Source organism: Rutidosis leptorrhynchoides, chromosome 7 (genome assembly GCF_046630445.1).
Source record: "Rutidosis leptorrhynchoides isolate AG116_Rl617_1_P2 chromosome 7, CSIRO_AGI_Rlap_v1, whole genome shotgun sequence".
NCBI classification, from domain to species: Eukaryota; Viridiplantae; Streptophyta; class Magnoliopsida; order Asterales; family Asteraceae; genus Rutidosis; species Rutidosis leptorrhynchoides.
Window position 1 is genome coordinate 340,267,875 of NC_092339.1, and position 25,630 is coordinate 340,293,504.

General features: G+C 35.0%; 1 pseudogene; it reads right to left on the minus strand.

Moving 5' to 3' along the window:
- Positions 1-4,426: 4,426 nt before the first annotated feature.
- Positions 4,427-25,336, minus strand: LOC139860345 (protein DETOXIFICATION 18-like; annotated as a pseudogene).
- Between the last annotated feature and the right edge of the window lie 294 nt (positions 25,337-25,630).

Sequence of the window (25,630 nt, forward strand, 5' to 3'; positions counted from 1 at the left end):
AATAGTACGAAAACACCCTTCGACATCCGAAATCCAAGTTATGCTTACCAAAGGATCCGGTTTCCCGTCATACATCGGAGGTTTAGTCCTCATGAAGCTCTTAAGACAATGCTCCATTTCTCCACCATTTCGAAATTCGGAATACTTCCTATCCATTTCTTCTCGAAACGCACTCATTTGCTCCGCAACGGCGGCCGCAACTCTAGCGTTAAACTCAGCGTCGTTCGTCTCGATCCCATTTCCCGTTGCCATTCTAAGGAATGCAAAGCGGTTAGACCACGAACGTGTAAATCACACGCACAACACCGCCCCATCTTGCTAAACATTTGTCGTACATCACTTGCTAGACACGATTTGCACCCGTAATAAGGTTTGCAAGTCCTTATTACGCATACACGCTGTATCGGCTCGTTAGTACAACAACCGTCTCGCTCGATGATATATGCAAACACAAACAAAATTCTACGCGATATAAACACACGCTAGAATTATTATCACATCACAATAGCATATTAATAATATTCGCATTACTAATATAAACGTTAGTCAACCTATAAACAAGGCACTAGCTAGAACCCATTCCGACCCGTACTCCTACAAGTCCCGCAACAAATTAAGCACACACAAAAGTCTAAGTCTAGGCACCTATCTCAAGTCACCTAAATCCCTTAGACCATGCTCTGATACCACTTGTAACGACCCAACCCGTATTAAAACCGGCCCATAAAATTTTTTCCTTTTAATACGCGTTAAATAATACTTTAGGTCCCGTTACACATATTCCAAAACGTATTTGTTATCAAAGTAAGTTCATCGAACTTAAAACATACATTAATGATTTAAACTCCTTAATACAATGGTTCATTAATTAAATCGTAAACCGGTTATAATCATTATGACCCGACTAGTTACGTTTACACAAAACCGAGCATGGTGATTTAGGACTACGCTACCCAAATCCTAATCGAGTCCAAAAGCAAGATCTTCTAAAGCAACCTAGTCGAGATCTCTAATTCCCAAGCTTACCCGAGCCGCCAAGCATGCGAACCTATAAAATATCAACAACGAGAGGGTAAGCTAACGCTTAGTGAGTGAGAATATACTACATACATATATATGCATAAAATGGACACGCCACAAAATAGCAAATACCGCATACCGGAGCATCCAAACATAAAGGCAAGCTAGTCTAAACATACCGTAAGATCACTAAGCAATGAGCTAAAGATACATCAACAAAATATAAGTTTGCCAACAACGATGTGAACAATGCCAATAAGCTACACCCGGAGGGTTAGCTACAACACGACAATACAACATTATATGTATACAATATATATGTATATATCTCTTGAATAACATAATTTGCTTACGCTTACAACACAATAACCATGGTTAACCAATCGTACAAGGGAACGATACTCGTAAGAGACTGTCGGAGTTCGTAACATCCATTAGCGTTACTTAAACACCGCGTAATCACTAATCCCCCGGGTGATGTCTTAAACACCGCGACTAATTCACCCCCATGACAATGTGGCATCTTAAACACCGCGACGAATCCACACGTCAATCAAAATAGTGTGTGGTGTCTTGAACACCGCGATAATTCCACTCCCATGACAATGTGGTGTCTTAACCACCGCGACAATACCACATGCCAATCAAACAATGAGTAGTGTCTTAAACACCGCGACACTACTACTCGTTACTTAGAATGTGGTGTCTTGAACACCGCGACAATACCACATTCATACTACACAAATAAATACATTATATACGTACACGAATAATTATTCCACTCACAATATTAACCCTTCGCCATTGGGGTTATATAATCCACATCACACGCCCATGTGATAGAGTACACGCAAGGTGTGCACCTCGTCAAATATGGTCAACCAAAACGCACAACCGTGCCAATTGGACCTACACACAAGTCCATCAATCCACCTATATGTGAAGTGAGCTCTATAACCGAGAACCACTTCACCCGACCCGCACCCATCCTACACATACATATGCATATAGGATATTAACACTCACCTTAAGCCTTGATGAATGCAACCAAGTAATCCGCAACTCGTCAATGGAAAGTACCTATTCCATTATCACAAATTCAACAACACACTTAGATTGGATTTACAAACCAACCCAATTTGACACTTAGTGCAAATTCGACCCAAATGTAATTCCAAGTACAAACCGCGCCCAAACTAACCAATAATTACTAACACGGGTGAAAATGGTCCTAATATGCCAAGTAAACCCAAACACAAGTGTTAAACACATGTCTCACCCATTTTGACACCAAAACCCTAATTTTGACCCATTAAGTCAAAATCTCACCGTTTACAAGTCTTGACACCAAAACACATTTAACTCGGTTTAATACTTCAACTTAATCCATTTTAAGTTTATAAACCTTAATAAATCAACAATCGGGTCAAAATCATCACCAAACCCTAATTTTGGCTCTAGTCAAAATTAGTCAACTCCAAGAACCCTAAATGTCCCCAAAACCTCAATAATCACTAATACTAGTGATTATACACCATTTACAAGTCTTACAAGCATGAACTTGCACACCAAACCCAAAACCCGACATTAACAACAATAAACCCGAATCTTGGTGTTAACCTTCAATTAACAACTAAATGGGTTTCACCTATGAATCATACAATCAAAAGCCCTAAACTTGAATGATGAACACGAAAATGAATTTCGGAGTTAGAGCTTACCACTAGTATCACCGTGTAGCTAAGAACGAGGAGAACACACTTGTCAACTACGCCAAGGATCAACTCCCGATCCTTCCTTTCCAAAAATCCTTTTGAAATCAAATGGGTGTTTGAGTTTGAGAGGAAAAATGAAAAGAAAAGGGAAATTAAAATGAGAAATGAAATGAATGGATGAGGTTAAATCCTCAAATCTGGCTCAAACGTGAAAAGACCAAATTGCCCTTGAACTTCATTTAAATTTACAAGAATCTGGTGCCAGTTCGCACCATTCGCCGCGCCGCGGCCTAATTCGTCGCGCCGCGACGATTGCCTCGAACTGGTGACTTTGTTAACAAGCTTTCTGATCTGGATTTATTCGAAACGCCGCGCCGCGGCTCCATTTGTCGCGTCGCGACACTCTGCTTTCCCTGATTCATTTTTCTCACGTACTAACTTCAACATGCGAGTACGCCTTGAACCATCCGTAAACTAGTCGTACGCACACTTTACACCTATAAGTCATGTACGGGGAAAACGGGGTGTTACAACGAAGCAATATATCAATCTCAATCGGGGACTCTAGTTTAACGCCCATACCCTCGGTTTGGGCCGAGTTTCCTCATGGGCAGCAGTTGGGGACGGGTTATGCAACTGCATGAGATGAACGTGTGGGTGGTTAAATCCCATGGATGATCCCGTACTGCTGTTAAAAAAGTAAAGACTTTGTTATAAGTATGTAGTATTAAGGTAAAACATCTACCTTTTGAAACTTAGAATATGAATTATTGATCAATACTCTATAACTACAACATCCTTATTGGTATGTTTCTAACAATCAATATAGTTTAAAGATGAAGAAATGTTGCAATTGGGGTGTTCGTGTACAAATTTTTTCTTAAACTAAACTGCATTCATGAGTGAAATCACCATAAAATAATGGATCCAACTCCAGTTAGTTAACAAATTAAATGAAAAACCAATGCATGAGGATAGTGAGGGTGAGGGATGACTTTTGTACAGAATAGGCAGTAACAAATTTTAATTACTTAACCACTTCGGTTTTGCTCAAGTGGCCACCAGAACTCCTAGTGAAGCTGTAGATCTCGGGTTCAATCCTTGGCAATGTCATATTGACCTAATTAGGGATTACAGTGGAAGGTGCTTTACCTTGACTGACTCTTAGAGCTTAAAGTAAATTTCCGGCATGATTAAAACCCATGGAAATTTGATTTTACCATTTTCATGGCGTCACAATTTTATTTTATTTTTAAAAAAATTTTTCCTACTTATTGGCCGGAGGTCCATTCGGAAGCAATCTCTCTATCCGTCGAATAGAGAGAGATGACTTTCTCTACTTTTGAGAGTGTTTTCACTTTGGGCGGAGAAATGACTTGTCTTTATTCTCGGATAGGGGAATGATTGTCTACATCTCACCTCCCCCATACACCACTTATGTGGTATTGGTTTTTGTTGTTGTTGTTGTTGTAGTGGAAGGTGCTTTACCTGGCATCGGGTGACGACTGGGTTCCCGATGTCCGATGTTTACCGGCTACGAGGGAGTCAATGTGCTCGTTCATAGGAGAGTTCCTCGTTACTAAAAAAAATAATTTAAATTACTTCAAGGATTATCGATATTAGAACAGGCTTCTAAACATTGTCATAAAGAATATTAGATAATATTCTTCCTGAACAATACTGAAAAGCACTTAAACAGCATCTGCACACAGTAGAGAAACAATTCAAACAGCAAATGGTTTATCAGACCTGTGATTTACAGTGTATTGATGCATGATACAGTTAACAAACTGCTGCAATAATTAGTGAAACACATTTATTGAAGGCTGTAACCAATGTGTTTAACACATGTCCACAGGAATATAATCATTGGGTCAAAAAATCATGAATTGAGTTAAAGGTCTTACGAAACAATGAAACTGCTTAGAATCAGACTCGTCTCCAGAAGTACATTCATAATGACTATATCGTTCTCTCCCAAAGCCCAAAAATACATAATTATGAATCCGTAAACAGCAAAGAAGAAGAAAAGGATACTAACACACAAGACTCGCGAGATAAAGGTACATGGAATTCATATAAATCACAAGTCCTACAAAATTATCTGTCTTTTTTGGTGTGACTAAAAATATGAATTACAGTTTTGTCAAGCGAGATTGGTATTGTCTGAATTGTTGCTGCCATTGAGTTTTACTCGGGTCCACTTCTAGAGATACACAAGTAGTAGAAGGCTAACAGTTTGACACAAAAGTCCGCTAATTAAGCCAAGTGATGTGTGCGAGGTGTACTAGGAAATAGTATTATTTTTACAACGAAATACTATTAAATACGATACAATTTTACACAAGATATTTATTTATTTATAGAATGGATATACCTAAACCTTGCTACAACACTTATAGGCAGTGTACCTAATCGTACAGTAGTATAGTTTTTAGTAAGTCCGGTTCGTCCACAGGGAACTCTTAAACAAAGCTTAACGCTATATTAGTTTAACTTATAAAAATACAAATATATATATAAGTAATATTATTATTATAAAAGGGGGTTCTTACCGTTTAATGAACGGTTTGTCGATTTTAAAACTTTAGTCGCAGTTAAAACCTAATGTAAAATATAAATAAAAGACTTAATTTAAAGCGTAAAATAAATAACAATAATGAAATTGCGATAAATAAAAATGCGATAAAATAAAATTGCGATAATTAAAGAGTACGATAATTAAAAGTGCAATTAAATATGAAAATAAAAGAATTATGCTTATTTAAACTTCCATAATCATGATGTTTGACGTGTTGATTTTAGTTTATTCCCATGGGTTAATTGTTCTTTGTCCTGGATTATTCGATATGTCCATACGGATTTGTCCATAATAGTTCATCAGTCATAAATATAAAGTGCGAAAGTCTTCGTCAAATTATTCTTATTCCCGAAGTCAAATATTCCAACTAATTGGGGATTCGAATTGTAACAAGGTCTTAATACTTTGTTTAATGAATACACCAGGTTATCGACTGCGTGTAGTCCAAGGTTTTACTACTTTGTTAAAAATTACACCAATTACCCTTGAATGTAATCCCCCCCTGTTTCAACAAGTCTACTAACTATTAATCCAGTTCCGTGTCCGGTAAAATGAACAATTATTGGTATTTATAGATATCCCGCCCACCGTGCCCAGTCAAGCGTATGTGGTTATATATAAATACGTCAAATTATAAGTCTATATATTAAATTAACGAGGTATCATTTAGTTAATATAAATCCCATTAATAGCCCATAGTCTAATTTCCACAAGTGTCGTTCTTTTGTCCAAACCCCAATTATGGTACAAAGCCCAATTACCCAATCTTAATATTTTTAGCCTAACATCATGATTACTTCGTCTTAAATAAGCATAATAATAACTTAGCAACGAGACATTAATTTAAAAATAACATTAACCATAACTTACAGTGATTAAAAATAGCGTAGCGTTACACGGACAGAATTTCGACTTACACCCTTACAACATTCGCTAACATACCCTTATTATTAGAATTTAAAATTAAAATTAAAATTAAAATTATAATATAAATATAAATATATTTACGTATAGATAGAGAGATGGATATATGATATATAAATTGAGCCAAAACACGCGAATTTATAGGACCAGGCCTGGATTTCAGGGCCATGCGATCACATGGCTTTTGTGCCTCCAGGCCATGCGATCGCATGAGGGTAGGTAGCAGCTCACATATTTTTGTTTCTTTGCTTGTCGACGTTTTAATAAATAAATATAATATATAAATAATTATAAGAATTATTTAAATATTATATTATATTTATGTGCATAGTTGACTTGTAATTTTTAGTCCGTTGCGTCGAGCGTTGAGAGTTGACTTTGGTCCCGGTTCTGGATTTTCGAACGTCCTTGCGTATAATTTAATATCTTGTACTTTGCATTTCGCGTCTTGTACTTTTGTAATTTTGAGACGTTTCTCACCAATAATTGGAATCTCTTTGATTGTATTTTGTACTTTTGAGCTTTTTGGTCGTTTGCGCCTTCAATTCGTCGAATCTGTCTTTTGTCTTCACCTTTTATTATTTAAACGAATATCACTTGTAAATAGAACAATTGCAACTAAAAGCTTGTCTTTCTTGAGGGATAATGCTATGAAATATATGTTCGTTTTCAGCATTATCAAATATTCCCACACTTGAGCGTTGCTTGTCCTCAAGCAATATAGTCTTGAAATAAAAATACTAGAATCACTTCTTTATACTTCACACTTTGTACATCAGTGATTTCTATACGGCGGTATAAACAATGGTAGTAACGTTGTGGTTTACAGTCTCACATGACTATGAAAATTTAGATCCATTAAGGAAATTGGATCTTTATGAAAATATTTGATCTTTTGAAAATTGAATCTAGCTTTTACCCTAGATAGGTTTTCCGGAATAACCCTTCACCGGTGTTTGCAAAATATTTTTGTGGGTTTGGTGGGTTTCAGATTTGAAAATTTTAGCTCAAAACTTGTGGTTTTGTGTCACCCACTTGCTAACCTTGTATTGGGAAAGCAACACGTCCAGTATACTTGCTCCGTATATTACCTTTCGATAAACTACCGTCCGGTTGTAAAGGAAAGTGTTGAACAAGCAACTGTTAAGGCAATGTCCCCTGACATGCTTTTAATTATGGTCTATAACGTGTCGGATGCAATTAATATCCTTGGTAGGAGCAATAGTAAAGCTCACCCTTATAATTTTTCGGTCTGGCATAAGGTCCTGTCTTTGACCATGCTATGCAATCACCGTTCTTACGGTTGACACCCGATTTGGTTCAGGTGACCTAATGAATTCCAGGTGAATTCCTAGGATTTTACGTTCAATGGTAATGAACGCATTAAAAATAGGTTTTCAGAAAACAAATCGGTTTGTAATTTTGATCAAAATATTTTCTCGTTCAAGCTCGAGTTTAGATATCATTGAATTCCATGAGTTTGTAATTCTCAATCTTTAAGGTCAATCTCTAGGATTGAGTAATATCAGGCTCAAAAGCTGATTTTTTGATCTTTAAGGAGATTATCCTTTCTGGGGATCTGATTCATTAATCTTATCCAGCTAATTTGCACGGCGTCCTCCCCATTTTACGAGACAGATCCTCTCATGGTTAGGATAAGTCTGACCACTTGGCGACCCTGTTTGATGCTGAGGTCTGTGGATTTCCTGCTGATTTTAGAGATGACTTTTCTAGATTTTTCGTCAACCTACAGCTAGTCTGGACGACAACTTCATGACCTGAATCAAGAAGCGCGTGTCTTTTTCGGAAGACTTTACTTCCTTTTAATGATGGAATTGATTCATCGTGTAGATCCATCTTTTCTTTCAAATATATTACAGTAAATCGGGTAAAACTGTTTAGATTAGTCCAAAGCAAGAGTATCTTCAGTTATTTGCACAAAAATATGTGATATATGTTTTAAATAACTTGGTAATTTTTTCCACACTTGGCTTTCATTTTTCTTTTTATTGTCCTCTATTCCATTTTAAATGAATTTTAACATTTTGGTTTGTTTCTCAAATTATGTCCTCTCCGAGGTAACAATAATTTTGGTGTTAACACCTAGTTTTATTGTTCATAAATATGTATAAACATGATTTTGAGTTCATTTAATTGAAAATTTTGAAAAAATTTACTAGAATTGGGTAGTCAGTATATAAGACTAGGGCTGTTCTTTATTATCAGAGAGCACTAGATTCTAATACAACTACTGCGTTACTAGTATTTTTAATGGTAACCAAGTGTTTAAATCAAAAATTTTTAAAATTCCGAAAGAATTTAACCCCTTCCCACACTTAAGATCTTGCAATGCCCTCATTTGCAAGAAATCAGTAACAATTTAAATTATTGAGGGTGATTAGCGTAGAAAAATGATTAAATTTTACCAAAGTTTCCAAACATATTGGCGTTTGTATGCTGAATGATAAATGGTGCATATCGTTTGTTCATTCCGTCTTGTTGTTACATCACATTTGTTTTTCGTTTTGTCGTCAAAAGTACTAGCTTTTGCTGAACTTAATGCCAGTCTTTGAAAACGCGCTGTTTTACCCTGTTTTGTACAATCGACAATATACATACAATACAAATATAAACATGCATGGTAATTTGAAATGGGACTTAAAATCCCACTTTCAAATCAAATATGAAACATTAGTATAATAAAAATATTAAACATTACAATAAAAGTATCATAATATAATGTGTTTAAACATAAATAAACAGAAATAATAAAAATTAAAAATTATATAAATTACCAACCGGAACTTAATCAATCTGGATAGGGGTTCCAGTTCATGTCATCGTCCGGGTTCCATGGTTGGTGATAGGTGTACTGGTAGGCCTGGTTAGGGTCGTAGAGAGTATAAGGCAGTCTCATCTCGGGCTGGTGTGGAGGATAGTAAGCTGGTCGGGTCGGGATGTAGGGCTCCTGAGGTGACAGCCGGCTCATAATCTGACGCTGATGATAGTCCCATCTATCATGCTGTCGTTGCCTGGAATGCTCGTAATCATTCCGGGCTTGCCACTGCTCCATCCGACGAAATCTCTCCGCGTTTGTCATGTCTACCTCATCTACACGCTGGTAGACATCAGTCATAGCCTCCCGAATGACATCCCTAATGTCATCCGCTTCCTCCATCTCCTCATCTGAGCCTCTCTCTACCTGAGGTTGACTACCTACATAGGGTGTTGCCTGGTTGCGTCTACTCTTCAATACCTTAGCACCCGCATAAACCTTCAATCCTAAAAGCTCAACCTGTTCCCTACATTCCATAAGTGGACCCCCTTGGTCCTTATCTACACCTAAATACTCTCCAATGAGAGTAACAAAAATACCTCCTCCAATTATCCCCCCTTCCTGTATTCCTTCAACCATCTTAGATAAATAAAAGCCAATACAGTAGGGGATATTAACAAAGCCTCTTGGGTCTCGAATACACTTTAGGTAAAATAAATCATGTAAGGTCAATTTTTCCTTGTTGTGACCTCTCTGTGTAATCGAGTTAGCCAAAAATTTATGAATTATACGAAGCTCGGCTTTGTTAATATGTAAGTAGGTATGTGTTCCTCCTCGCCCAAAAACATTATAATCTGACATACGCCTCCAGACGGCGTTCGCGTCAAAATTCCTATCTACCCTTTCACCACGATAAATCAAATTCATACAATCGGGTAGTAGCAATTCAGCGGGCGTATATATCTGTAATGCCCTAGCCATGTCTAGCATGGACATCCTGTACATCCTACCGTCAAGTATAAACCTAAGAAAACTTCTATCATCTAATCTATCTACATCTACATTTAACGCTATAGTACTCATAAGTTCTACACACCATTCCTTATATACAGGTCTACGAATGGTGAATAATCGTTCCCAATCTGTAAAAGAAGAACTGCCATACCTTTGTATCAAATGCTCCCTAACACGGTCAGCAAGTTGGACCCTTTCCAAAGGATCCCAATCAATTACCCTAGGCACCTTCACATCTTTCGTTATTAATTTGAATTTATTACTTTGATATGCCGGGTAATCTCTCCATCGTCTATCGAATCTCAGATTAGGATGCAATGTGTGTTCAGGAATCGTTGGGTATTCTACAGGCGGATGCATCGGAAATACTATGAATTCAGTAACAAACTGTAGCGGATCATAATAAGGTACATGTTGATCAGGCTGTTGTTGTGGTTCCTGTTGTGGTTCTTGTTCGGGTTCATATTGCATCTCTGGTTCAGGTTCTGGAGCTGGTCGTCTAGATGATGACGATGATGAACCTCCAGTATCGGCTCTCTGCAAAACACATTAAACACAAAATTTGTGCATCCAAATATGCATTAGTGTTAGCAAAATAACAATTTAAAACAATCACAATAACATGTTAAATCAAACTTAAACTTATATGCATTTTCATAATTTTTACAATTCTATACTTTTTCAAATAAGCACATATGAAAATGTAGACAAAGTTCATAACATTTAACTCAAATAACATGTCAAAATAGTCATTACTAACAATTAAACAAGTCTCAAATGGCAATTATATCAAATAAATCAAGTTCATGAATTTTGCACCTAAAAAGTCCACTTTAATCTCCAAAAATCATGTTTAGGATCAATGTTTGGATCATTTAACTACCTAAACATGTTACACTACTCAATTTAGCAATAATTCATGACAAAAATCAGCCATAACCTGTTTATATCAAAAAGCTCCAAATTGCTCAAGAACACAAACCCTAGATTTCTAAAATTTTTGAAGTTTTTGACTTAAAATCATGTTAAATAGCATCAATCTAGGTTATACATGCATAAAATACTAACAATTTAACTCTAATTACACTAGAAATTAACAAAATTGCATTAGGTAAAATATTGGTAATTATCACAAAAACTAGAGAATTTAAAAGTTTAGGGGTGTAATTTTTACCTTTCTTGATAAACTTCTGAACAATTTCATGATTAGAGCGAGAAATTTGACGAATTATGGTGAAAAATGGTGAATTTTAGAGAGGATTTGAGTGTGTTTTCGTGTATATGTGTGTGTTTTGTGTGAAGAACAGACTCGCTGAGCTTTTTCTATCTGGCCTGTTTTCCAGCTCCATGCGATCACATGGAGTTGGAGTTCAAAACCCATGCGATCGCATGGGGGTCCGGGTACAGTGTTTTTCCTCTTTTTTTTTTCGCTATATAAAACCTTATACTTTAATAAACCATAAAATTAATAAAATTTTAAAAATTTGTTTCTTTTTAGGATGAGGGCGTTTCGGATCGTTGTCCTAGTCCGTCCCTCGACAAAATTTTAAAATTCGTCAATTCAAAGCGCGGTTTTAAAAGTAAAGATTTTTGGGGTTTTTTTTTTTGTTCAATAAGATTAAAAATAATGATAATAAAAGTTCTCGTCCCTCCCTCGGGTAGAGCAATTTCGGTTCAACGACCTAGTCTTCAACTCATGACGAATTTTAAAAATCAAATTTGTAACTTAACGAAATAAAGTAAATTTTTGTTTTTAAATTCACACCAAACTTAAATTTAAAATGCATAAAATTAAAAAGTCATATTAAAAATTCACACCAAACTTAAATTATATTTTTGTTTTTATACATACAAACTTATATTAAAAATATTAATTTTTTAAATATTTACAATTTTAAATATATTGATTTAAAAAGTTTACAATATTATTTTAATATTAATTTTAAAAACAAAGTAAAAATAAAATTAAAAATCTTTTTGGTCTTTTATCCCACTTTAATCAATCAAATATTATCAAAAATATACGCCCCTCTTTTCGGTAAAGTAATTTCGGTTACATAACCTAGTTTAACTCATGACGAATTTTTGAAATATTTTGGGTTGATTGATTAAAGATATTTATACCTTAAGAATAAACGGTAAATTTCGCAGTGATGTAATAAATTTTTGTATGACATCAATAATTTCGGTTACGCATACCTAATTTTATTGAGTACCAATTTAATACTTTATAGCGAACAATTTAGCGTTTATTATCAAAAGGTTAAAAATAAAAATAAAAATAAAAACTGAAAACTGTACAAACTTACCTGTGAAATAGAATTCTTAGTGACCTGCTTTAGCCCACTCATAAGATAGTCGGACTAATTGGTTTTCCATAGCTACATAGGCGTAACCTCGAGCATTCAACGTTTTTTCTTCGAAACGTATGAACGGTCCATCTCTGCATAAAGTAACGAATTCGGTATTGGAATATGTCTGATTCGTCGAACATTTTCCTTCGTGTGACCATTTTCCGCATTTGTGACATCTTTCAAGGTGTCGTGCTCTTCTTTTCGCTGCGGATTTTGATTTTCCTTTACCAAATTGTAACTTATTATTTTCGTTCCTGGATTCTTTTCTTACTCCGTCCAATTTACCTCTGATTAATGATACTATTTCACTTGGAAGGGTGTCATTATTACGTTTAGTGATCAAAGCGTGTAGCATTAGACCATGGTTTAATTCACAGGAAGTCTTCATCTCGTAAAACCTAAAAAAAATAAAAATTCAGAATGGAGGGAGAAGACTAGTTCTTTAGGGTCTGCTAGGAAAAGACCATTCGGGTTCCATTTTCGAGAACTACACGAAAACAGAAAATCTAACTCTGACAGAAATACATATTACCCTAAAAAGATTCGATTCTCCCCACACTTAGTTGAAATTGTGATTAACGTTATTTTCAATTGGATCATCAACAACTTGTATATCTCTGACTTTTACTTCAATCCATTTGTTGATTTCCTCCGTAACTTTCACAAATTCAACTAACAAAACCTTTCCTTTTGGTGATAAATTGGATATTAATCGGTTACATAACTTAAAGTTTCCCTTAATCCTAGCATCGTGAATCCGTTTATAAAGTTTCTTCGTTGAACTGTTAAAAACGGGTTCATCTAATTTCGTATCATCAACGGGGTTCTTTGTGATTGGATCATCATTAAGTGTTTCTTCATCTTCCCCACACTTATGTGTTTTTATTGGTCTAACAGTTTTGGTTGGTGGAGATCTAAACTTTCGATTCACAAAGGTGATTGATTTATCACCATCCCTAAGTGTCATTCTACCTTCTCTTACATCAATGAATGCCTCGGTGGTTATTAAAAATGGGCGACCTAAAATTAGAGGAATATCAAGGTTTTCCTCCATATTAATCACTATGAAGTTTGCAACAAAGGTCAAACTTCCCACGTTAACAAGTAAATTATTTGCTATTCCAACCGCGTGTTTAATGGTTAGGTCAAATGATTGAACACCTATTTTGGTTGGTTTTAATTTACCCATACCTAATCTTTTGTATAAGGAAAGAGGCATAATATTTACACTTGCTCCTAAATCTGCGAGTCCATTATATACAGCACCATCATTAAGCAAGCAAGAAATGATAAATTCACCCGGGTCTCCTGCTTTAGTAAGTCGAGTTGGTTTGTAAACCTTTTTCGGATGTTCTTTTCTTGGTTCTTTCACTTCTATTTGAACTTTTTGTTCACATTTTTCTTCGTTTCTTGGAATGGGAGGTTTGTATAAGAATTCTTCTTCATCACTCCAATTTGAATCCTCCCTATTTTCCAATTTTGATTTTTCATATGTTGTTGATAACATATTTATGTTTTCATTTTGAAGGTTTTCTTGGGTGGTGAAATTATGATTGACTTCATTGTCAACTTCCATCGGACCATGTATGTAATGTTTAACTCTGTGACCATTAACTTTAAATTCAATCCCATTTGAATTTATTAACTCTACTGTTCCGTATGGAAAAACTCTTTTGACTATAAATGGTCCAGACCATCTTGATTTCAATTTTCCAGGAAATACTTGAATCGTGAATTGAAAAGAAGAACTCTGTCTCCTTATTTAAATTCTTTTGAACTTCTGATTCTTTTATCATGCCATTTCTTCGTTCTTTCCTTATAGATTAAGGAATTTTCATATGCTTCATGTCTTAATTCTTCTAATTCGTTTAGTTGACTTAATCGTAGACGTCCGGCTTCATGTAAATCAAGATTACATGTCTTCAAAGCCCAAAATGCTTTGTGTTCAATTTCTACTGGAAGATGACATGCTTTTCCGTAAACGAGTTTAAAAGGTGTGGTTCCAATTGGAGTTTTGTAGGCTGTTCTAAAAGCCCAGAGTGCATCCTCCAATTTAATGGACCATTCCTTCGGCTTTGATCCTACGGTTTTCTCTAGAATACGTTTTAAAGCTCGGTTGGTATTTTCAACTTGTCCACTTGTTTGTGGATGATAAGTGGTGGAGATTTTAAGAGTTACTCCATATCTTTTGAGAACTTTCTCAAGTTGATTATTACAAAAATGAGTACCCCGATCACTTATTAAAGCTTTCGGTGTTCCAAACCTAGCAAAAAGACGTTTTAAAAAGTTGACTACAACTCGTGCATCGTTAGTTGGGAGAGCTTGTGCTTCCGCCCATTTAGATACATAATCAATGGCAACGAGAATGTATAGATTATTATGAGATTTTGGAAATGGACCCATAAAGTCAATACCCCAAATGTCAAATACTTCACATACTTGAATGACATTTTGTGGCATTTCATCACGTTGACTTATTTTTCCGGACCTTTGACAAGCGTCACAGGATTTGCAAAGAAGGTGTGCGTCTTTGTAAATTGTAGGCCAATAGAATCCAGCATCATAAACTTTTCTTGCTGTAAGTTGAGGCCCATAATGCCCTCCTGTTGGTCCTGTGTGACAATGGTTTAAGATTTGACTAGCTTCGTCTCCGAATACACATCGGCGTATTATTCCATCGGGACAACTTTTAAACAAATGTAGATCTTCCCAGAAATAGTGTTTTATATCACTAAAGAATTTCTTTCGTTTTTGGTACGACAACCCTTTTTCAAGGAATCCACATACTAAGTAGTTTGCATAATCTGCAAACCATGGAATTTCATTATAATCTATCTTCAATAGATATTCATCAGGAAAGTTGTCTTGTATGGCCGATTCATTTAGAACTTCTAATTCGGGATTTTCTAGACGAGAAAGATGATCAGCGGCGAGATTTTCTGCTCCCTTTTTGTCTCGGATTTCAATATCGAACTCTTGTAAGAGTAAGATCCAACGGATTAATCTTGGTTTGGCATCTTGTTTCAAAAATAGGTATCTAAGAGCAGAATGGTCGGTATAGACCACCGTTTTTGCTAGAACGAGATATGAACGAAATTTGTCAAAAGCAAAGACAATAGCAAGGAGTTCTTTTTCAGTAGTTGTGTAATTCGTTTGTGCTCCTTGTAACATCTTACTAGTATAATAAATAGGTTGAAATCGTTTTTTAATCCTTTGTCCTAAAACGGCTCCCATTGCAAAATCACTTGCATCGCACATAAGTTCGAATGGTAGATTCCAATTTGGAGTTATCATGATCGGCGCATTAGTGAGTTGTTCTTTAAGTATATTAAAAGATTTGATGCATTCATCTGAAAAGATGAATGGAGCATCCTTTTCTAGGAGTTTATTCATAGGAGTGGCAATTTTAGAAAAATCTTTTATGAAACGTCGGTAAAAACCGGCATGCCCTAGAAAACTCCTAACTCCTCTAACATTGGTGGGATGTGGAAGTTTAGCAATTACATTTACTTTAGGTCTATCCACTTCAATTCCTTCCTTTGAAAATTTATGACCAAGAACGATGCCTTCTTTAACCATGAAATGGCATTTCTCCCAATTAAGAACTAGATTTAATTGTTCGCATCTAATAATCATTCGTTCAAGATTAACTAGACATGATTCAAATGTATCACCGAAGACTGAAAAGTCATCCATGAAAACTTCCATGCATTCTTCTATCATGTCGTGAAAAATCGCCATCATGCACCTTTGAAAGGTTGCAGGGGCGTTGCAAAGTCAAAATGGCATGCGTTTGTAAGCAAAAGTACCATAAGGGCACGTGAACGTGGTTTTCTCTTGATCCTCGGGTGCTATTGGAATTTGAAAATATCCGGAAAAACCATCAAGAAAACAATAGTAACTATTTCCGGCTAATCTTTCCAACATTTGATCAATAAAAGGTAAGGGAAAGTGATCTTTTCTGGTGGCGTCATTTAATTTTCTATAATCAATACAAACACGTCATCCTGTTACAGTCCTAGTAGGAATAAGCTCATTTTTCTCATTTGTGATGACAGTCATGCCACCCTTCTTAGGTACGCATTGAACTGGGCTTACCCATGGACTATCAGAGATTGAATAAATTAAACTTGCATCAAGTAGTTTAATAATTTCTTTCTTAACAACATCTTGCATATTAGGATTTAGTCTTCGTTGGCGTTGCACATACGTTTTATGGCCTTCTTCCATAAGGATTTTATGTGTGCAATACGAAGGACTTATTCCTTTAATTTCATGAATCTTCCATGCAATGGCTGGTTTATGAGCTTTTAGCACAGAAATGAGTTTAGATTTTTCATTTTCAGTAAGAGAAGACGATATTATTACAGGTAATTCAGATTCACCATGTAAATAAGCATATTCCAAATGGTTTGGAAGTGGCTTTAACTCTAATGTCGGTGGTTCTTCTATCGATGATTTATATCGATATCTGTCTTCTTCTTTTAGCATTTGAATTTCTTCTGTTGTTGGTTCATATCCATTAGCCATAAGTGTAGCTAACATTTCAGTTTCATCAATTGGTTCAGTTCCTTCTCCTAAAGAACATTCTCCTGTTCCTTGTAATTCTGGAAATTCTTCTAACAATTCTGCATGTGATTCTATAGTTTGAATATAATAACATGTATCATCTGCAGATTGCGGTTGTTGCATGGCTCTATCCACTGAAAAGGTAACACTCTCGTCCTCTATACTTAGGGTCAGTTTTTTACCAACCACGTCTATTATTGCTTTAGCCGTGTTTAAGAATGGTCTTCCTAATATGAGAGGAACTCGAGAATCTTCTTCCATGTCCAAAATAACAAAATCTACTGGAAATACTAAAATACCAACTTTAACTAGCATGTTCTCCATTATCCCTCTAGGATATTTTACTGATCGATCAGCTAGTTGTATACTTATTCGTATTGGTTTCAATTCTCCAAGGTCTAGTTTAGCGTATAGTGAATACGGCATTAAATTTATACTAGCACCTAAGTCTGCCAATGCTTCTATTGAACTAAGACTACCCAGAAAACATGGAATTGTGAAACTTCCTGGATCTAATAATTTTTCTGGTATCTTATTCAACAGCACTGCAGAACAATTAGCATTCATAGTAACAGCCGAGAGTTCTTCAATTTTCTTTCTATTTGTGATTAGATCTTTCAGAAATTTAGCATATCTAGGCATTCCTGAAATCACATCAATGAAAGGAAGATTTACATTAATCTGTTTAAACATATCCAAGAATTTGGATTGCTCGGCTTCAAGTCTCTCTTTTCTCATTTTACTTGGGTAAGGAAGTGGTGGTTGGTATGGTTTAACATAAGGTTTAGCCTTAACTGTGTTATCTTCATTAACCTTTCCAACTACCGGTTCTTTTTCCTTATCTTGCTCAGATTGTGGTTCTTGTGGAGTAGGAATAGCTTCATCAAAAATTACAGGTATTTCAGGTGGTTTAAGTGTAATACCACTTCTTGTGGTAATGGCTTTAGCTGTTTCATTCAGGGGGTTAGCATTTGTATCACTTGGTAGACTTCCCGCTTTTCTTTCACCTATTAACCTTGCTAGGTTGCTTACTTCTTGTTCTAGATTTTGAATAGAAGCTTGTTGATTTCTAAATGCTTGAGCATTTTGTTCATTGGTTTGTTTCTGAGATGTGAAAAATTGAGTTTGAGATTCAACTAGCTTCGACATCATGTCTTCTAAATTTGGCTTTTTATCATCGGTTTGTGGTGGTTTGTTTTGAAAATTAGGTCTTTGCTGGTTGTAAGTATTATTAGATACTTGTTGATTACTTGGACCTTGTTGGTTGTTGTATGGAACATTTCGGTTATAATTCTGATTTTGATTGTAGATTGGTCTTGGCGGTTGATAATTATTCTGATAATTATTTCCAAGCCTTTGGTTTATGTATGAAACATTCTCTCTTTGTTCCATTGTTAGTTCAATACTGAGACAATCTTTTGTCAAATGTGGTCCTCCACACTGCTCACAACTAATTCGTATTGAGTGGATATCTTTAGTCATCTTTTCCATTCGTCTCTCGACAGCATCTATCTTTGCAGAAATGGAATCTAAGTCATGGCTAGAATCGGCTCTAGCTGCTTTAGATGATCTAACGATATCTTTTTCTTGGTGCCACTCATGTGAGTGGGAAGCAGTGTTATCAATAATTTTATAAGCATCAGTTGCGGTTTTCTTCATAATAGAACCACCAGCTGCTATATCGATGTCTTTTCTTGTAGTGATGTCGCATCCTTGGTAGAATATTTGTACTATTTGATAAGTGTCTAAACCATGTTGCGGACATCCTCTCAATAACTTTCCAAATCTTGTCCACGCCTCATATAGAGTTTCATTTGGTTTCTGTGTGAATGTAACAATTTCTCCTTGAAGTCTTACGGCTTTAGATGCCGGAAAGAATTGTTTAAGAAATTTTTCAACTAAAACGTCCCATGTATCAATCGCTCCTTCAGGTAACGATTCCAACCAATCTTTGGCTTCTCCCTTTAAAGTCCAGGGAAAAAACATGAGATATATCTGTTCATCCTCCACTTCTCTTATTTTAAATAGTGTGCAGATCCTATTAAAGGTACGAAGATGTTCATTTGGACCTTCCTTCGGTGCACCGCTAAATTGGCATTGATTTGTTACCATGTGTAGGATTTGTCCCTTGATTTCATAATCTGGCGCATTAATGTCAGGTTGAGTAATTGCGTGACCTTGGCAAGTGCGTCTATCTCTCATTCGGTCTTCCATACTTAAAGGTTCCAGATTCTCCATAATTGAATTTGTTGAATCTGAATCACTAGAGGATTCTGATTTAATGGTTAGTTCCTCAACAATCTCTGTTTGAATGATTGGTGGTTCCGGAAGAAAGAATAGTGGTTCAGGATCTCGGAATCGTCCCTGAATATTCCCCGGATTCTCAATTGTGAGATCGGGTTCAAAAAATGGATTATTGGAAATTTGAATTGGAGTACTTGGTCGACTGGATGACGATTCTAAAGAAAAATCAACGGCGACAATATTTGCTAGATGTCTTGATCGAGTTACAGGTGGTGAACGTACAAAAGGTGGTGAACGTTTTGCTCGGTGCATTAACTGAATATCCTATTAGTTTTTAAAAAGGAAGAAAAATTATATAAGTTATCAAATTAATAGACCTTTCTGATTTTGCCCACGTTTCGAATAGCCAAAAGATGCAGCAGAGGGGCAGGATTCGTTTGGTCTCAATATAATTGAGTACTGTTTGGCTCCAATAACCCGGTCCACGTACAAATCCAACTATTACTACGAACCAGAAAATTTTGATGTCTATCAATTTAACCACTTTAAAATAATTTTTCGTTTTGAAATTTAAAGAAATTTTAGATAAGAAATAGAAAAAAATCTAAGTCCTAAAAACTAGATCGGCGAGAAATAAGAAAGAAAAAGAGCGCGTCGAAAAACGTCGAAAAATAAAAAGTGTCGAAAAATAAAAGGCGTCAAAAAATAAAAATAAGAAAGTAGCGCGTCGTAACTTAAAAGGCACTAAAAACTAAGAATTAAAAGTTGCGTCTAAAAATATTAAAGCTTAAAAGAAATATTATATCCCAAATGGAAATAACTTAAAAAGGTACTAAAACTTAAAAACGGCGTCGCAAAATTCTAAAGCACCTAAAGCTTAGTCTAAAGAAAAAGCACTTAAGCGATTTTACGGCAAAGCCTAAAAATCTAGAAGTAAAAATACTATGGCAAAAACTATGACTTAAAACTAAAAACGAGCAAAAAATACAAATATTACGCTAAAATAAATTAAAAAGGAACAAAATATAAAAATATACTTAAAGTTGTAAAAAGTACAATTTTTATAAAAATATTATTTTTATATTATTTATTTATTAAAACTATTAATTTTATAATTTAATTAAACTAATTAAACTAAATATATAAATTAAATACTAAAACTAACTTAATTAATTAAATAACAAAACTCTAATTAGGGTTTTATAATAATAATAATTAAATATACTCCGTAATTAATGCGAAACTATGTCAAATGTGGCGTGTCTGACAGGGCCATGCGATCGCATGGTCCTCACGATAAAAATCCATGCGATCGCATGGAGTGGATTTTCGGGCCTGAAATTGGGCTGCTACAGTACGGGCCGAGTAGATTTCTTTTATATATATATATTTTTTTCTGTTTTAAATATATAGAATATTTATATATAACTTATATTTTAAAAAAAATAAAAATAAAGAAACTTTATAAAACTTATATATTTAACAAACTCTTAAAAATATTTATATTTTTGTTTTTCTTTTTATATTTTCGGTTTTTAAAATGTAAAACGTATATTTTTTTACAAAAGCATATTTTTATAAAAGTAAACTAAAAATTAATAAAAATCTTTTTTTATAGCGTTGCGCTTCCGGCGTTTAAGCGGGGAGATTACCCGGCAGCGGCGCCAAAAATACTTGATGTGTGCGAGGTGTACTAGGAAATAGTATTATTTTTACAACGAAATACTATTAAATACGATACAATTTTACACAAGATATTTATTTATTTATAGAATGGATATACCTAAACCTTGCTACAACATTTATAGGCAGTGTACCTAATCGTACAGTAGTATAGTTTTTAGTAAGTCCGGTTCGTCCACAGGGAACTCTTAAACAAAGCTTAACGCTATATTAGTTTAACTTATAAAAATACAAATATATATATAAGTAATATTATTATTATAAAAAGGGGGTTTTTACCGTTTAATGAACGGTTTGTCGATTTTAAAACTTTAGTCGCAGTTAAAACCTAATGTAAAATATAAATAAAAGACTTAATTTAAAGCGTAAAATAAATAACAATAATGAAATTGCGATAAATAAAAATGCGATAAAATAAAATTGCGATAATTAAAGAGTACGATAATTAAAAGTGCAATTAAATATGAAAATAAAAGAATTATGCTTATTTAAACTTCCATAATCATGATGTTTGACGTGTTGATTTTAGTTTATTCCCATGGGTTAATTGTTCTTTGTCCTGGATTATTCGATATGTCCATACGGATTTGTCCATAATAGTTCATCAGTCATAAATATAAAGTGCGAAAGTCTTCGTCAAATTATTCTTATTCCCGAAGTCAAATATTCCAACTAATTGGGGATTCGAATTGTAACAAGGTCTTAATACTTTGTTTAATGAATACACCAGGTTATCGATTGCGTGTAGTCCAAGGTTTTACTACTTTGTTAAAAAATTACACCAATTACCCTTGAATGTAATCCACCCCTGTTTCAACAAGTCTACTAACTATTAATCCAGTTCCGTGTCCGGTAAAATGAACAATTATTGGTATTTATAGATATCCCGCCCACCGTGCCCAGTCAAGCGTATGTGGTTATATATAAATACGTCAAATTATAAGTCTATATATTAAATTAACGAGGTATCATTTAGTTAATATAAAGCCCATTAATAGCCCATAGTCTAATTTCCACAAGTGTCGTTCTTTTGTCCAAATCCCAATTATGGTACAAAGCCCAATTACCCAATCTTAATATTTTTAGGCTAACATCATGATTATTTCGTCTTAAATAAGCATAATAATAACTTAGCTACGAGACATTAATTTAAAAATAACATTAACCATAACTTACAGTGATTAAAAATAGCATAGCGTTACACGGACAGAATTTCGACTTACACCCTTACAACATTCGCTAACATACCCTTATTATTAGAATTTAAAATTAAAATTAAAATTAAAATTAAAATTATAATATAAATATAAATATATTTACGTATAGATAGAGAGATGGATATATGATATATAAATTGAGCCAAAACACGCGAATTTATAGGACCAGGCCTGGATTTCAGGGCCATGCGATCACATGGCTTTTGTGCCTCCAGGCCATGCGATCGCATGAGGGTAGGTAGCAGCTCACATATTTTTGTTTCTTTGCTTGTCGACGTTTTAATAAATAAATATAATATATAAATAATTATAAGAATTATTTAAATATTATATTATTTTTATGTGCATAGTTGACTTGTAATTTTTAGTCCGTTGCGTCGAGCGTTGAGAGTTGACTTTGGTCCCGGTTCCGGATTTTCGAACGTCCTTGCGTATAATTTAATATCTTGTACTTTGCGTTTCGCGTCTTGTACTTTTGTAATTTTGAGACGTTTCTCACCAATAATTGGAACCTCTTTGATTGTATTTTGTACTTTTGAGCTTTTTGGTCGTTTGCGCCTTCAATTCGTCGAATCTTTCTTTTGTCTTCACCTTTTATTATTTAAACGAATATCACTTGTAAATAGAACAATTGCAACTAAAAGCTTGTCTTTCTTGAGGGATAATGCTATGAAATATATGTTCATTTTCAGCATTATCACCAAGCCACAACCCCTACAATCGCACCCACATTATATAATGTTAGTCGTGATCGAATATGGTCAGAAAAATGTATGTACTTGTACATTTTGGAATAGACATGTCACCTTTGCATGTAACTTTAGTGGAAAAGCAAGAGCAACTGCAACTGGCATGCCAATGAGATAAAACATTGCTAAGTTGATGTACATGGCCAGATGTTGCCAACCGCACCCCCTTGCCACCCCTGCAAAATCACAATCCAATCATGTCACGTTGCGAGCATGGGCGGACCTAAAAAGGGTTAACTAGGGTCGGTCGACCCGACGACCCAATTTTTTTTTTTTTCCATTGTATTAATATGTTAAAGTTCGACGTTTAGTGTATTTATACCTTGAAAATCGGTGTTTTGCCTCTGTTCTTTTGTTTTTTCAAATTATTAACGTTTTGCACCCGTCGAGAAACTTCATGGATCCGCCACTGGTTGCGAGCCAACCCAGAGTGGCCCGATCCACCCTTCCGACATGCATTAAACATGGTCTGGTTGACTCGTTACCCAACCCTCATGAACAGTGGCGGAACTTGGAACCGGATACATATGGGGCGGATGTAAAAATTTAATAAATTTTTAATTGTCAGGGGTAAACACTAAAAAAACTTTATTTTTTTAGTAAATTGTTTACTTTTTTAGTGTAAAGTTTTTTTCCCCGTTGAATCCATATAAGGCGGATACTTCTTTGTGACACACTATCTTCTGCCACTGGCTAATGAACCACCCAACCTTTCAAGAAAAATCTAAGGGTTTAGGATATTCACAAACCTGACAAGACACCTTGGATAGAATCAAGAACGATTGAGATCATTAGAAAGGGTGTCATTGAAGCGTATTTGCTTATGATCACACGGTTGCCGGTGAAAAAGCCGGCCCAGATATCGTGACCGAACCCCAGAGCTGAAACCAGAACGATCGCAAGGATGAAAGATAGCTTTAGAGTGACACCCATGGCATGCTTAGCTCTATCGATATTATTTGCTCCCAGCTCATTTGCCACACGTGTACTGTGCAGTTCATAATTAATGTGTTAGTTAGGATCAAGTTGAATTTTTTTTTTTTTTTTTTTTTTTTTTTTTTTTTTTTTTTTTTTAAATGTCCCTCTTTATCTGTAATTATGTAAGAAAACTGCATCTAACCTTGCAGCAGCACTGATCCCATTTGTTAACATATATGCGATTGATTCTGTATTCACACTAACATAAAACAACTCCATTTGATTAGTTTATAAATATGTAAGTACGGATATAGTATTAAGTATGAATATTACCAGTCAAGATATCTTACCACATTGCAATTAAAGAAGTAGTTATTTCTGAATTAGGCAAAATGCCTGCTAACAATACAAGTATCTCAAAAGCCCAATATTCTAAGCTGAAAAAAATTCAATAAAACAACAAAAGATGTCAAGTTTAATCTAACTATGCACATATGTAATAAAACTTCAAAATATTAAAACATCACTAACCAAACCATAGCAGCTGAGGGAATAGCGAGTTTCAAGCTGACAAAAACATGATTAAACGACTCTAATGAAAAACCTGGCCTGCCACGTTTGCTTAAACTTTGAGCTAAATCTCACGTACCCCGCCAGTGCAAGTACCGAAATCCATAAAGAAATTGAAACGGCCAAAGGGGATCCAATGAAAGCTAACGGAGACTTATATACAAGTAGGTAAGTTATTCCAATATGAAGGATTAATGGGACGAGTGAACACAAAACTAAAGGGAAGACAATGGACTGCGTTTGTAGGAATCTTAACATGTTATGCAAAAGTCCGTATGCGAATAGTCCTGGTATCATGTACATAATGTAGTGAGCAGCCATTTTGGATATTTGGGGATCTTGGTGGAGTAAAATGAGTATAGGTTCGGTGAAAACTCATAGAATTGAGATGAGGATTGAAAAAAATATGGAAATTAAACACGATGATTGAGAATATATTCCTAACATCCTGTAAAGCCCGGCTCCAAATCCTTGACCACATAACGTCTCGAGGGAACCACTTGGCCCAACCTGGTGAAAGAAAGAGTGAATAGGTTCCTTATACGTTCATAATCAGGCATAAAGAGCAAATACTTTTATACATATATGCAATAGGATACATCCTTATAATACTAGCTTTTCATGTAAAAAGGATCCACTCATAATATAGGGACCCATGTTAAAGCCATGAGATGTCACATTCATGGCCTAATTAGAGATAACATTTTTAATGAGGTAACAAAAACTAACCATGAATGAAAGTCCGGTGACCGTGGCCCAAGAGTTAGCGAGGTTAGAAGCAGCAAGCTCAACTTCTCCAAGGTGGCCCGCGAACATTACCTATATTACTGGTATCAAATAATAAGCAACATTTGTTATTACCATAGGTAACGCAAATAATATTTGCTTCTTAGCCTCTTTCCAATCCAACACTTTCTTCCACCACAGCGCATTACCATCGCTTCTGGTGCTGCCACCACCTTCAGCGGTATTGGTTGTCGATGGAGTAACGGTTTCCGACATTGAAAATATGAACTGTATGATAGAAGTAATGAGATACGGAGTACGTATTATTATATAAGTACAGAGTATTTAATAAAAAAAAATGTAACTCAATATTCAAAGATTTTGAACAAAAGTATAGATCAGCAACTGCTGACTCGATCAAGATTGAAATGATTCAGAAGTTCGATCTCCAACAACAATATGTTAAACAAAGACATAATTAAGAGATTAACTTAGCAGCAACTACATATATTTGAAAAAAGACGATTCAATCCCATACGATTATAAGAATTAACTAATATCTTATATATG